Source organism: Strix aluco, chromosome 11 (assembly GCF_031877795.1).
Source record: "Strix aluco isolate bStrAlu1 chromosome 11, bStrAlu1.hap1, whole genome shotgun sequence".
NCBI lineage: Eukaryota > Metazoa > Chordata > Aves > Strigiformes > Strigidae > Strix > Strix aluco.
Window position 1 is genome coordinate 2,070,929 of NC_133941.1, and position 13,304 is coordinate 2,084,232.

Genomic DNA, 13,304 nt, shown 5'->3' on the forward strand with positions numbered 1-13,304 from the left:
CAAGTTGTCTTGCCATATCTGGGGGCTTGCTCATGAAGTCCAACATGCTTCTATTTCAGTATGCAAAATTCTCTCTGTTCAGAGAGAGCAATTTTATACCACTTCTGTATAGTCCATAAGATCCTAAATACATGTGTTGTAGTGTTCAGCTGCAGCACAGCTGAAAGATGCTCAGTAGAATCTACCTAGAGCGTTAGCAACAAACCTTGCTGGTGTTCAAATTTAATAACTCTTGGAGACTTTGAGGGTTTGCTATGGGTGCCTAGTAGTACCGCAAAATATTTTCACTTGACAGTGGGGACGCTTGCTGAGCTTCTGGTGTTGCTTTTCTGCAGAGCTCTGGGGAGTTACCTATTCTGGTCTCTTCTAGAAATACTCAGTAGAGCCATCTGCTCACTATCCCTTCTGCAGCAGTGACCTGAAGAGTGGCACTGCCAGTGTTGCATGCCTGAAAGTTTGCTGCTTAATAGGTCAGATAACAATTTCATAAACTTAATAGTTTGAAGTAAAGTAGGCATAATAGTAGTGTAGAAGTGACCTTAATCTCTAAGTTGAAGTGGATGAACCAGAGACTCAGGGTGGACAGCAGATGTTACAGACTTTGCACAACATAAACAGCTGAAATGAAACTTAGTAGTGAAGCATTCAGAAGGCTTTATCTCATGAGAAACTGGATAGTAATGGCAAAGTTTACCTTGTGTAGCCATATTATAAAGGAAGTGAAGGAGGAAACAAGTCAATGATTACTTCCTGAATTTACTATTAGTAAGCACTAATTGAGTTTTATTTCAAATTCAGATTTGATTTGCAGGTTCAAGTTAATTGAGCAATAATTACCACTTGCATATCTGTAACAGTGTGCTAATTGCAGATGTTCCTTATGTCAAAGTTGCCCAGACTGTCAGCTCTTTCCAAGTGATGCTTTACAAGCATTGAGCACTCTCCACAGTTAGTCTTTTTACTCTCCAGTTAAAATATACAAGTAGCTAATAGCAAGAGCAGTATTTTAAGTGAATGTGTTCTTTGTGTTTCAGTAGGCTCACCTGTAAATTAAAAGGTGCCATGACAAGACATAGCTAAGAGCCAAAATTTTAAGCTTGACAGTAGTGTTAAAGAAAAAGGTAGAATATGAGAAGTAAAAACATGTAACAGCCAATAAATACCCCTGAACGTAGAGTCTGACATTGGTTTTGCAATCTTTTTTGTTTGGTCTGTGACCGAGTACAATAAGTAGAATGGCTTCCTGCTTCAGTCTTTTCTAAAGTATCTTAAGTATTCTACATCTGGAGTCTAGCTGCTATGTGACACTAAATGCTCAAGTTGTTGGGGCTCTGAAGTACTGGGGCTGTATTGTGTCTCATCCTCAAAGCCCTCTTTTGCCCAGCACCTTTCAAGCTTGTCGTATTTTAGTAATGCATTATTTATAAAACTGAAAATAAATTTAAAAAAATTGCAGGCCCAATATAGTGGCCACGTGTGGGGGGAATTTCCTGACGTAGTTCTGAAAAGGATTTGGGACAGCTTTTGCCTATTTCATCATGTTGCAATTTCTAGTTTCCATGGGTCTGCCCTCTGACAGGAGACTCACAGGGTATGATGGACGTTCAGGTGCAATGAGGTGTAACAGCAGGGTGGTTAGCTTGATGAAAGAACTGTGAGAAATGGACAGCAGTTTACACAAGCTGATTAAATGATCCTCTGTAGACCCAGTAACTGCAGGTAGTAAGCACTAGTACTTTCTCTGTACATATTTATTTGCTTGAGTGACAAGAGCAGACACTTAAAACTGCAGGGAGAGTCTTTGATTTTTAAGCTACATAAGTAGCATTTAAATGAATATCTGTTTATGTTTGTCTTCAGTTTTCAAACTTGCTTTGATGGAAACTCAGCTCGTGCAGGTCTAACTGGCTTTGGAATGCTCTAAACCAATCTTCCCTCTAGCTAATGAGGAACACAGGCCTTGTCCTGAAACTCATTTGCTCCAAATCATTAGTGAGTTTGGGCAGTACAGGCACTCAAGCAGTGGCATTAAAGGCAAAATGGTGTGTTTACATTTATGTTGTCATAAATGTTGTTCACTGAATTCCAAAGGGTGGTTCTGTGTCCTTAAAATACTCTGATACTCAGAGTAATGTGATACCCGGAACCTTTTATAGGCTGCAGTTGAAAATGCTTACTGAATCTGCTCTTACCTAGATAAAACATTGCTTCAGCTCACTGATAACTATGGCAATATCTAGACTGTAGCTCTTGAAACCATGGATAAACAACAAAGTTATGTGGTTTTTGAACTTAATGGTGAAATTTATCCTTTCCAGGTCTAGGAGTGGTTATGATTATAGTTATTGTAAACGTGGAAAACACTTAATCATCAAATTAGTAGATGGCTTTCCACATAGCATGAATCTTAATTATATTTTGAGTGCTGTAATTTGTCTTGAGTAACATAAGCAGCTAGTTGGCCTGTGCAAGAGAACTGTGGGGGCCAGTCAGAGACAAAAGGGGGAGCCGAATATTCTGTAAGAAGTCCCGAAATGCCAGAATAAGACATGAAAGATTTTTCATGTATAGCTACTGTTTAAAGCTTTAGATTCTCACTATTCCCCTTGGAGTGGGTTTTGACAAAGACTCAAAGTGTGTTTACCTTTCTTCAACACATCTCTCATACTGGAGGAAAAGAAAACTGAAAAATAATTTTTTTTTTTAGCTCTAAACTGGAGTTCTTGTATGTTTAGATCTTGCACTTGTCAAGCCTCCCCCGAATATTGGCAAGGGAAAAATTCCTGGATGTGCCTTAGAAGAGGTGGGAACAGCAGAGGAAGGAAAGGTCAAGTGTTTTAACTAAAAATAAGCAGTGGATCTAATGAAGCAAACCACTTTTTGTGGGTTCACAGCACTATATAATCTAATCTCAAGATTGTAACTCAAGTAAATGAAGAGATGGGTTAAGATCTCCTTAAATGACCTTTTTTAATTGACTGTACACAGTGTGTGTGTTATGTGTGTGGTTGAACATCTTCACCTCCATTAAGGTATATGAGCTCACAATTTGGAGCTGAGTCACGTTGTTTCCAGTTCTATCTCTAAAAATAGCAGCCATCCTTTAAGATAACTTCTCTGCATGGCAAAAACAAGAGCAGTCCTGTGCTCAAAAGTGTTATAATGACAAGATGTTCGGGAGGCAGCACTGACTGCCTGTGAACTGGGAGGCAGGATAGAAAATACTTGTTTATTTTTGCAGAGCCAACATCCCTGGTTACTTGTACTTCCTCTTGGACCAGCAAGTGCCTGTTATGTTTGTGCATGCACTGTGGTGCTTGCTCTGCAAGGGGAAAAATTATCAAATTACTAAAACCAGCGTATGTGTGTCTGCAGCAGATGTATCTGGATAGGGTAGAAAAGAGCGACTGTCTTATCTAAAGATTCAAGCAGAGATGGAGTTTGGAGTCTTTTGAGCTATAGCATTTTGTATTAGCTTTTCTTTAAATAACTTGCCACTCTTACAATACTTACAGTCCAAACATTATGGTGGTGAAAATCTGAAAAGTTTAGCTTTGATTTCTAAATAGAAAAAGTTGTCTTTAAAGGAATTTTTGAAAGATTTCATTTGTAATAAACAAGGTCTGTGATCATTTAGCAGCTTTTTGTCCACTGAAAGGACAAAAGTGCTCTTTCTATAATTTGGTTAAAAATGACTTACTGCAGTCTCCTATTTTTTTTTTTCTGAAATACAAGAGTTGGGGGGCTTTCTGTATGTGCAATGTCCTATAAGGAATTCTGTCTTCAAAGACATTCCCTTTCCCACTACACCCTGCTGAGCACCCAGCTATGCTTGATTTGGCTTGGCTGTTTCTGCTGCTCTGAGTAGTGTCCCTGCTAACTGTAGCTACATGTAACTTGTAACTAAGCAGACTGAGAACCGAGGTTTTGTGAGCCTGAGTGTCTGGGCAAGGAACTCCCTTTAAGTCGTACTTAGAGTGTTGTGTTTGCTTTTAACAGAGGCTGGTAGTTGTAGGTAGGTGCTGGCGTGGTTCACCACCTTCTTGCCTTGTAAAAATGTCACTCTTGGAAACCTGATGCTGACTTCCTTACGTAATCTTGCCTTTGACATGCTCTGACTTGGGGCTGGCGGAGCCTGTGGGCAATTTGGAGCGCTGATGGGGTCTGAACTATTGCAGGTGGTGACTGAGTGGAAGTCATGGGCTGGCACAGTGCGTTGCCTGGGAAGGGAGCCTGAGCTGGCAGAGATGGGCAGAAAAGGGAAGAATTGGTGGGAGTGGGAAGGGTTGGTGTCACTGGGGTTTTTCACCTACCTCTCTTCTTTTTTTTTTCCTTTGCCTCAAGCAGGAAGAAAAATCACGGTAGAGCCTCTACCACCCTGTGCTGGGGCTGTATCAGCCAGGTTTGTTGCCAGGTAATGTGTCAGCTCCTTCCATCCCATCTTTTCTGGGTGTAGGTGGTGATACCAGTAAACAAGTGGACTGGGAAGCAAAGACTTTACTATGCCCCTGTTCCCTCCCTTTGCAGGCAGAACTTCCTTCAGCCTGGTTCATGCTGTTCCTTTATTTATCCCTCTCGACAGATTATTGTCTACCCTACAGGATGTAACATCTTCCTACTCTCTCTACCCAAAATAAGAGGCCCCACACTTTTCCTGGAGCAAACACCTACAAAACTGCCCTAATTCTCTTCCCTGTTTCCCTTTCCAGGCTTTCAGTTACAGCTGTCATCTCCCCATTGCATTTCTATTGCTCTTGAATGTTAATTTTATTGACCTTTGACAATCCCCTCCCTCCTCTCAGCTGAGGGACAAGCTTTAGAAGGAGTATTCCTCTTGAAGGTGATTAAAGGTGCTCATTGGTTGCGAGATTGACATCTCCATAACATCCAAGGTCTCTGTTGGGCCAAGGAGGTGGAGAAAAAAGGCTTGGGAAAGAGGCCAACTGCCTCCCACGTTGGATGAAGCATCATTAAACAGCCCCTTCCCTTCAGGCTCAAATTTGTCTCTTCCCCTTTAGTAAAGGAGTTGAGTTTCTAAATGAGGAAGCCTAAGATTCTGCTGTTGAGATGTTCGTGTTTAATTTAGTTCACATTCTTCAGGGGCTTAAGTTCACCTCACTGATCCTGACCTCAATCAGCAGGAAATTCACACTTTTGAAATGTGTCTGTGTCTTGTACTTGGGTTTGCTTATCTGGGCAGTGACAGTAAAGGTTAGAACTTCATTTTGTCTTGCATCCGTGGTGTGACTGTGTTGGTTACTTAACATCTCTGAAGATAAGTGTACATTGCATGAGTGAGAGGATTAGTTACTGTTTGCACAGCATTTTAAGTTATAAAATGGGATGTGTTAAGAGCAATGTCACTGACAGGATCTGTTTGATGCAGATCTGTTTCTGGCTGATCGCCAGCTGTTGTGTTAGGTCTTGTTAGGGGCCCTGTTAAAAACTGGATGCCTAGACTTCCCTGTTCAAATTCTTATGAGCAAGGTGAGGTGGGTTAATCCTGGCTGGTCACCAAGTGCCCACCAAGCTGCTCTCTCACTACCTCCTCAGCAGGGCAGGGCAAGAAAATACAATGAAGAAGCTCATGGGTTGAGATAAGGACAGGGAGACCACTCACCAATTACTGTCACAGGCAAAACAGACTCTACTTGGGGAAAATAATTTATTGCCAGCTGATACCAGAGTAAGATAGTGAGAAGTATAAACAAAACTAAAATGACCTCCTTCCCCGGCTCAACTTGACTCCCAACTGTTCTATCTCCTCCCCAGGGGCACAGGAGGATGGGGAATAGAGAGTTGTGGTCAGGTTATAACTCTTCATCTACGCTGATCCTTCCCCCCGCTGTTCCCCTGCTCCAGCCCAGGGTCCTTCACAAACTTCTCTGTGGGTCCTTCCCACAGACACTTAGGTTTACACTTTTGCCCTCAATCCCTTTTTTAATATCAAGTACAAATGATTTTGAGCTGGGATTTTATGGTTTGGCACTCTTCCTGTGGTCCTGCTACTGTCCACAAAATAGTATTAGTAAGGCAGGGCTGTTCCGTTCAGTATCACGTTATCTGTGCTTGCTCCAGTGTTCCAAGAGTCTCTGCTTGTAATTGGGGATTAAACTATCTTTGCAGTTCATCCTAGTAGCATACGATAGCAAGCATAGATTGCTCCTGAAAACGGCAGAAGATTAAGCCTTGAGTTGCTTCCTTCCCATACAGTAGGAAAGACAGCTGTATTTGTCAGAGATTAAGAAATCAATACATCTCAAAATTCAAAAAGTTCTAAAGATAGAGTTCCTGAGTAGAACTGGGCATGCTTTCCTTACGTGTTTGTTTTCTTCTGTTCTGCAAAAAAATAAAGATGGGTTGCAGCACACTTCTTGCTACCATTAATATTTTTTTAGTGATCTTTATGTATAACAAAATACAATATAAAAAAACCAAGCCAAAGCATTTTTGTCAACTCTAAACCGAACATAAACTGGATTAGTTGCTCACACTTGTGTTATAAATATCTGTTACACTGTTTTACTTGGGGGTTGTCTTTTTTTCTTTTTTTGAGATTTAATAGCTCAAGGAAATGGAAGCAGGGAAGGGAAAGCACAAGGCAAAGAACTGATTTAAATGCAGCTGTCCTCCAAAGCCTTGTGATTTGTGTCGGGAAGCGAGCAACACAGTCTGCAGGAGAGCGGGGCCATACTCATCTCTGGTCAGCAGTGTGTACTGCAGGCAGCACTGTGGAATCGCCCATCCCTGCTGCCTCTGGTGGAGCTGACCTGGGGGGGGGGCTGAGCTGTGGGGTGCTCCCCTTGCTGCTGCTTCATTGCTTCTGTGCTGTAAGTAGATGATTAGTACCCTGAAGACCAAAATAGTTTTTCCAGCTGGCACTAAAAATAGTAACATACATTTAAAAACTTAATGATTTTCAAAGTGAAATATAAAAATGTCAAGGTAATTCTTATATTAATTTTTTTTTTTATTCTTGTGGTTTCCTAAGTAATCCTTTATTGGAGTGATGATACTTTAAATGTATTCATTAATTATTACAACATGAAAGATTATAACCTTTAATTTGAGGAGTTCTTACCTACTGTGAAGGAAACTAAGTGATAGTCTAATACTCTTTATTGTTGGTTTGTGTTACACTAAAATCAGGATGCCAGTGGCCTAAGCAAAGATAAAATATTGTATGGAGCCCTTCAGCCTCAGTTACTCCTTTGGTTTTTTTGTTTTATTAGGTGAGCTCACGTAGCCATTAAAACCTTTCCTCCCAAGCTGTTTCCCTTCAGAGAATCAGCAGTCAATGCAGAGAGCAGAATTAATCTGTTTGGAAAGCCTACAGCTTGTATCTCTGCGCTGCAGAAGACATCCTGAAGGAATGTTCTGCTCTCACTCGGTCCGTAGCACTCACTGAAAGCTCTGTAGAATTAGTGTAGAGTAAGTAATCGATGCTTCTGATTTATGAAGGCCATAGGGCATCTCAGGAAAAAAGTGAATTACGTGAAAGTTTAACGGGGTTTCTAGATTGTAACATAGGGTCTCACTCAAAGCAAAACAGAGGTGTTTACTCTCTTCCCAATTTCCAAACTCTGCCTTGTCAAACTGTGTGTTTGCATATACTGAAATGAATCTTCTCTACAAGAGCAAAATGCATAAGCAAACTTTTGTCTTGCAAGGCAGAAGTGGCTTTCCATGGCTGCCAATAAACCAGTAATGTCTGGGTTTAACACATGCCATAGTCTCAAACAGGGACAGGAAAAGGACTGGAAAATCCTGATGGAATATAGAATTAGACTCCTCTTAGAAAAAGAATGACTTTATCTATTTCTCAGTTGTGTTTCTGTGAAGGTTTCTGTAACCTGTCAGGCATATGTTATCTCCCTTGAAGATATCACAATGGGAAAACTCCAATCTCCTTAATTAAAGGAAAAGTGAGGCAAATTTTTAATATTTTACTGCTTAGTGAATGGCTTGCCATAAAATAAGACAAGGTTTTTTTAAAGCAAATAATACACAGGCTAGTTTTTATAATTAGAAAAGCCGTAGGTAAAATGAACAAACTTACTTTAAATGTGTTAACTCGTGAGTTTTAATCTTTTGGTTTCTTAGATAAAAATTAATTGGTCTTCAACAAGTGAGATACAAAACCTCAGAAAAACAGGATGTATATTTTGCATGAAGATAATTTGCTTGAAGTAAAATATCTTGCAATTACCTGGGACTGGTGGTGAGGTGGGGGGTGGTTCCTTTTCTGTATTGTGTGCTCTGAAGGTAAGATTAATTTTTAGATGGAGGGAAAGCCCAGGAATCCTGTGTATGGGACTGTAGCATCCAGCCTTTAGACACCAGGAAAATGATGCAAAATAGCTGCAGCCTTTCTGATGAAAGCCTTTTCTTGGGTTGGTTTTTTTTTTTTTTAGAACTAATAATAGCTCTTTGTAGACAAATACTACTAACAAGTCTTGCTGCTGTCTTCTATTTCTGATTTTATCCTAAATCATTTGCATATTTGCATTTGTGCCAAAGCAGGGGTGAATAAACTGAAGGAAGAGGGAGAAACTTGGATTACTTCTGTAGTGAAGAGTACTGTTAATGTTTTGTCAGCTGATTTGTTTGTTTCTCACAGTGTTGTTCTTTAAACTTGGGTCAAAGTTCCTTAGTTCATCATGCAAAAATAGTGGAAACACAAGAGATGAAGAAAGGAGCTGTTTTTCTTGTCTACAGTCTGAAGGCAATTAAATACAACTGCTACTGTCACAGTGCAGATAGGAAACAACCTGTTAGAACTGTTCTGAACTCTTGACAGGAGGTGGTGGATTTAACAGTGTTTCTTAAATAACAAATTTGCTCATAAAGACAAGCTTCTAAAAGGGTTGAAGAAGTCTTTTTGGAAATGTATCTTTACAGAATCATGTTCTTACTTCATCAGTTCTCATGAATTGAATGCTTCACTGCATTCAGGTCCTTATCCACGCATACTTTTGCTAATTTTGGCATGGTTTGTGGCCATAGGTTTTGGTTTAATAAGTTATAGTATATGGAGTATGAAGAGATCTGTTTACACAGAATGATGGTCACTTGTATTGATGCGTAGTGCAGTCAATCTAGTTAAAGATGATCCCATTATGACAAATTAGAGGCATAAAGGTAAGATGATATCTTGCGTCTTAAACAGCCCAAGATATTTGTTTTATGCAGAATCTGGGAGAACTGAGAATCAATAAAAGGATGGGAGACTCTGTTTTCATAAATCTTCCCTGGTTTTGTCTGGCTTTCCTAAAAGCCATAAAGCAGTTATCGTTTCAGATCAACTAGACATGGGCTAGTAGTCTGTATCCACCCCATAGTGCAGTGATACAGTCTCAAAAGATGTCTTACAGACAACACTCAATCCTGGACCAAAGCTATCTTTTTTGGTACATAGAAATGTCCAGGTTTAAAATCTATTAAAATACAACCAAGTTTTATGTCTTCGAAAGTGAATGTTTCCAAGTATTCAAGGAATTTGAGGACCTGCCTTTGGAAATCCCTGAGATGTTAGTGTCTGAAGCGCAGAATGAGGGTTTAAAGTAGTTTTATGGCTTTCGGAGAGTTGTGGATTGGGCTCCTGATAATTAGGGTATTTGATTTCAAAGACCAGGTAATAATTGTCAGATGCTTCTTTGCACTACAGCTATTTTTCGTGGTGATTTCAACATGTAGCAGTGTACTCTGAGTCCTTTCCTGAAATCTGGGAAGATGGGCTGAAATATTGATGGAGACAGAAGCAAGTTCTATTTTCATCACAAAAGGGTATCAGTAAGGCCTTTTAAACTGTGCTTTTACATATTCCACTGTAGTTTGCACAGATCTGATCTTACCAATGTTACTCTTAAATAAAACACAATTTCCACACATGAACATCTGGTGTATGAGCATAGCTTGCTGTCAGCATATTGAAACTTACTGTTTTTTACTGAATGTCACATCTGCTATGAAGACACAGGGATACACTATTTCAGCTTGTTTCTGCCCATCAGAGTACCATCCTTTTTTTGTGCCTTATTCATCATACTCTGGTCTTGTTTCAAGGACCCAGAAATGCAAAGAATATGTGCTAGAGTCCATGGGTTGTGCTTTTTAATCTACCTCACATTTTTATGAGGCAACAGTGACACTATTTTACTGAGATTGATCTGCTTTAATTCGTAATGTAACTGCAGCAGTGTCTGCTATCATATGTCTGCTATCAGCTGTAGTCAGCTTTTCAAGAGGGTCTGGCCAGAGGGGCAGGTATTGGAATCAGTGATCCTCAGTCCATTTGTCTTTCCTCTAATTTTCTGAAATAAAGCTCCTGTGAGTCTATAAATACTTGAAACCAAAATGATGTATGATGTTGACTTCTTATGAATATGGATGTTGCTAGAACCTCTGCTTCAGCTCCAGTTGCTAAGCGAGTCAGATTCTTCTCCTCTGTATATTAACGTTTGACCTTGCAAAAGTGCTGTTACAAAAGGACATTGAGGAATCATTTTCTGGGACAATAGCAAGTTACTAAGCTTAGGCAGTGAAGGCATTTGGCTGCTCCACAAATTGAAGTTAATGTGCCCTAATTCAGATATGTTTGTATTTTTCAATTATCTTCTCAACTACTTATAATAAGGTGTCAATGTTTTTAATTGCCTGTGGTCTTCCAAGAATCTCTCCATAAACTTACGCCTCTCAGATGTCTGAGGGGAAGTGTTCATGATAAACTTACTTTTAGGTTGGCCCAGACTTTGCATTTGCTAAATAAGCAGGTTGTTGCTGTCAAAACCAATGCTAAACATTAGAAAAATGTCAAGACTCTGTGATTTTGTTGTGATCTTTATGAGGAAAAGGGTCTTGGGCATTTTTAAAGCTTCTTTAGACATTCAAAAAGCCCTCTGGCTCAAAACCAACTTCAGCTTCTAATTTTTTTGTCATTACAAAAAATTTTTCCTTTTTCTTGTGATTTGTCTGTTTTCTAATGGTTCTCAAGAAAATAACTGGACAGAAGTATTCTTTATCTTCCTTGTGTGATTTGATATTATTTTTTAATAAAAACAACAAAATGCTGGAATAGAAGGCGCTGTTTGCACGTGTCATGGATGTATCCATGTGTTGGCCCTTTGTTGAGGCTGCCACAGATCTTTTCCACTTAATTTTTGATTATCTTTGAACCCTTGGCTGGAGCAGTGAGATTACATCAATGGAGATGTTTTACAGGTATTGGTGAGGAGCTTAAATATTTGGTTGAGTTTCAAGCGACAGGAGATGATTCTTTAAGGAAAAATATTTATATAATGAATTTGTGGATTTCAGCATTAAAGGAGGATTCTTTGAGGTGCCATGTACTCCCTGCTGAGTCAGAAGTTTAAAATGTTAACGTAAGATCTGCTTTTCAACTCCTACACTCAGATTTGGTGCTGAAGTTGGGAGATACCTCTACTCCATCCTTCTCAGCTCACAAGAGGAAGATAATCTTGGCACTATTTCTGCTTTTAATTTGCATGTGGGTTTTTATTAGACTCTGGCCCCACGAAGTGTTTGGGGTCATACTGCCAGCAAGGTCTACTGCCTTTCAGGAAGTATCTGACCATGTTTGATCATTTCTCCTAACACTGTGAAGGTTAACTTTTGGGCTTGTCTTGACAGTATCTTTTGGTCTGACAGTTGGTATCTTTCATTTCTGAAACAGAAGAAAAAAATCTACCTTGACCAGATAAAACTGAAGTTTTCAGTGTACTACTTTTCTAAAATTGCTACTGCTTCAAATTTGGGAAAGATGTTTATGTGGAAGATAAACTTATTCTAGGGCTGGTTTTCATCAAGCGTCAGCAGAGCAAAACAGTGTTTGGATAAACAGAGATAATGGAAAGAAACCTAAATGTTTCATATGATACATACAGTTAGAATCTGCAGTCTTAAAAGATTAATGCAGTATCTAGCTACATGGCAAAGACTCAATGCTTCTCCTACCCATGAATTCTAGCAGTAATGTTCTTTGGTGGGGATAGGCAAGCAATACCAAAACTGCATCCTATCCATCATTTATTTAATCATTACTGCTGCTTTACTTATGCAAAAGTTCAGTATAAGGAGGGGCCTCTCCTCTTAAGACCTCCCTATTAATTTGTGAACATCTGTGCTGAAGCAAAGGTATGCAATGGACTTCTAATTCACAGCAGAAACAACAAAAAAAAGATGTAGAGAGGCTTGTATCTTATTTGCAGTGTATCTTCCTGGCAGTTAAAAAAAAAAAAGTTTCTCCTTTTCTGAAGCATATGTAACTCATAAAATCTGAAAATTGCTTTGAAGCATTGGCCTTGTACAGAGCTATACTGTGTAATTGGTTTTTTTTTTCCAAGAAAGCTCTGCATCACATGCTTTAAGGTATGTACTAAGTGATTTAATAGGATATGTTATTTTTAATTACTGTGGAAGAGCATTCATAAGTCTAAAAATGCAAGTCATGTCCTCTTGGCATTACTGCTTCTAAAAGCATTTTTATGTAACCTGCAGGAACTAGCACGGTATTTTTTTATCCTCTAAGTGCATGATAGCTTTACATTTTTGTGATCTGCAGGCTGAGTTCAGTACACGATTCCAGGTAAATTAGTCTTAACTGAGCTCTCAGAAAAACTGCTGCCAGTTTCTGAGTTTAAATGGTATAAAATTAGCTCATCCAGCTCTACCATACATCACTGTCTTAGGAGCATTCTAGTTCTCTCCACCCTCTTAATACCATCTAATGCAGTATAATCTCTACTAACAAGAGGGGGGGAAAGCCATGTCATTGTAATTGCCCCATCTGTACCACAGCTGCATCTGATTCCAATGGCTATGTGTAGCAAATAAACAATTTTTGTTTTTTTTCCTGATCTTGAGTTCTCAGAAAACTATTAGAATTTTAAAATGACACAAAAACTTCTTTATAGGATAAGATGATTTGCTTTGAAAAAGTGTCATGTGCAATTTAACCTGCAGTCTATTGTAATTGATGTTAGCTACCTCTGACAGTTATTTCATGATTTTCTCTGCCGTGTCTGTACTTGAGCCTTATGTGGTGAAAGAATACTGATGCCTGACAAAGGACAATCTGCTGTGCTCTTCTTGTTGCAGCCTGTAAGTGTTTGAATAGTTTTATCCAATTCTGGGTTTGTCAGTAATCCAGTGCACACAATGCAGGTGGAACATCCAGCAGAGTAGTAGTGCTGGGAGTTGACAACAGGTTTGTGGATTTAATGGGAATTGCAAAACACCAAAACATCCTATTCCAGAAAGCAGCCTAACACAGGTGTGGTTGGGTA